The sequence below is a fragment of the Halichoerus grypus genome, chromosome 6 (genome assembly GCF_964656455.1).
Source record: "Halichoerus grypus chromosome 6, mHalGry1.hap1.1, whole genome shotgun sequence".
NCBI classification, from domain to species: domain Eukaryota; kingdom Metazoa; phylum Chordata; class Mammalia; order Carnivora; family Phocidae; genus Halichoerus; species Halichoerus grypus.
Window position 1 is genome coordinate 175,194,339 of NC_135717.1, and position 2,890 is coordinate 175,197,228.

Here is a 2,890-nt window from a genome sequence, read left to right on the forward strand (position 1 = left end):
ATATTTAGAGTTTCAGAATACATGAAGCAAAAGCTGATAAATTGAAAGGGGAACTAAATCACAATTATGGAGAGAGATTTCAATATTCCTCTCTCAATTACTGATAGAAGAAGAGACAGAAAATCAGCAAGGATATAGAGGATTTGAGCCACATTATTAGCCAACTTGACCTAATTATAATTTATAGAATGATGTAATCAACAACAGCAGAATAAACAGTCTTCTGAAATGCACATGGGCTCTTCCTAGGCTGGCGCTCTCAACAAGAAGGCCATGTTCAGTTCGAGCGCGAAGATCGTGAAGCCCAATGGCAAGAAGCCGGACGAGTTCGAGTCCGGCATCTCCCAGGCTCTCCTTGAGTTGGAGATGAACTCCGACCTCAAAGCCCAGCTGAGGGAGCTGAACATCACGGCTGCCAAGGAAATTGAAGTTGGCGGTGGTCGGAAAGCTATTATCATCTTTGTTCCCGTTCCTCAGCTGAAATCTTTCCAGAAAATCCAAGTCCGGCTAGTCCGTGAATTGGAGAAAAAGTTCAGTGGGAAGCATGTTGTTTTTATCGCTCAGAGGAGAATTCTGCCTAAGCCAACGCGAAAAAGCCGTACAAAAAATAAGCAAAAGCGTCCCAGGAGCCGCACTTTGACAGCCGTGCACGACGCGATCCTGGAGGACTTGGTTTTCCCAAGTGAAATTGTGGGCAAGAGAATCCGTGTGAAACTGGATGGCAGCCGGCTGATCAAGGTTCATTTGGATAAAGCACATCAGAACAACGTGGAACACAAGGTTGAAACTTTTTCTGGTGTCTATAAGAAGCTTACAGGCAAGGATGTTAACTTTGAGTTCCCAGAGTTTCAGTTGTAAACAAAAATGATTAAATAAAACTTTCATAGTATTGTAAAAAAAAAAAAAAAAAAAAAGAAATGCACATGGGACATTTAACAAGATATATCATATTCCGGCTCATGAAACTTAAAGGGATTCAAGTTACACAAATTATGTTCTCTTATCATAATTGAAATCAGTAATATAAAGATATTTGGGCAATCCTCAAATATTTGGAAACTAAACAAATTATATTATACTCCATGAGCCAAAGAAGAAATCAAAAGTATAATTAGAAAGTATTTTAAACTGAATGAAAATGAAAACACAACATATCAGAATTTGCGAGATGATGGTAAAGCAGAGATTAGCTTCACCTTAAATGCCTATATTAGAAAAGAAGAAAGATCTCAAATCAGTGACCTGAGTTCCACCTTAAGAAAATAGAAAAAGAGCAAATTCAACCCAAAGCAAGCAAAAGAAAGGAAATAATGAAGAGCAAAGTGAAAATCAATGAAATAGAAAAGAGAAAAATAATAAAGGGAAAAATGAAACCAAAGGCTGTCTCTTCGGGAAGATCAATAAAACTGATAAAATTCCAAGCAGACTAATGAGGAAAAAAAAAAAGGGAAGATACTAATTACTAAAATTAGAAAAGAGAAAAGTGGCATCACTACAGACTCTACAGATAGTAAGAGGATAATAGGAGAATATTATGAACGATGTTATGCCTATAAATTTGACAACTTAGTTAAAACGGTCAAATTCTTAGAAAGATACAAATTTCCAAAGCTCACTCAAAAAAAAAAAAAATAGATAGCCTGAATATCCCTATATCTATTAAATAAAATGACATTGCACAAAAAAAACTGCAGGTCCTGATGCGTTCACTAGTGAATTCTATGAAATATTTGGGGAATTCTACACAGACTCTCAGAATATTAAAAAAGGGTTGTATTTCCCAATTAACATTATATAAGAAGGACAACACAGCATGACCAAGTGAGCTTTTATCTAAGGATTGTAAGATTGGTTTAATATTAGAAAATTAATCAATGTAATTCACCATATTAACAAACTTGAAAAAAACATATGATCACCTCAATAGATGCAGAAAAAACATTGGACAAAATCTACATCCATTCCTGATTAAAAACTCAGTAAACTGGAAATTGAAGGGAACTTTCTACATTTGAGAAAAGGCATCTACAAAACACCTACAACTAACATCATATTAATGATGGAAGACTGAATTTTCTTCCCCTAAGATCAGGAACAAGACAGGATGTCTGCTCTTGTCACTTTTATTCAGCACTGAACTGGAAGTTCTTGCCAGGGAAATCAGGCAGGAAAAATAAATAAAAGATAGCTAGATTGGAAAGGAAGAAGTAAAGCTATCTGTATTCAGAGGTGACATGATCTTCTATGTGGAAAATCCAATGAATCTACTAAAGAGTTTAACAAGTTTGCAGGAATAAGATTAGTATCCATAAATCATTTGTATTTCTATATACTAGCAACACATAATCAGAAATTAAGACTTTGGGGCGCCTGGGTGGCTCAGTCGTTAAGCGTCTGCCTTTGGCTCAGGTCATGATCCCAGGGTCCTGGGATCGAGCCCCACATGGGGCTCCCTGCTCGGCGGGAAGCCTGCTTCTCCCTCTCCCACTCCTCCTGCTTGTGTTCCTGCTCTCGCTATCTCTCTCTCTGTCAAATAAATAAATAAAATCTTTAGAAATTAAGACTTTAAAATTCATTTTATAGGGGCGCCTGGGTGGCTCAATCAGTTAAGCGTCTGCCTTCGTCTTAGGTCAGGATCCCAGGGTCCTAGGATTGAGTCCTACATCGGGCTCCCCACTCAGTGGGGAGCTTGCTTCTCCCTCTCCCTCTGCTGCTCCCCCTGCTTGTGCTCTCTCTGTGAAATAAACAAAATTTTTATAAAAAATTCATTTTATAATTGTATCAAAAAGTATGGAATACTTAAGGGTAAATCTAACAAAAGACATGAAAGACATATTACCCTGAAAATAACAAAATATTGCCAAAAGAAATTACAGATCTTCATAAATGG

General features: G+C 37.2%; 1 pseudogene; it reads left to right on the forward strand.

Moving 5' to 3' along the window:
• The first annotated feature begins 235 nt into the window (after positions 1 to 235).
• LOC118553550 (small ribosomal subunit protein eS7 pseudogene) lies at positions 236 to 889 on the forward strand (annotated as a pseudogene).
• The last annotated feature ends 2,001 nt before the right edge of the window (positions 890 to 2,890 follow it).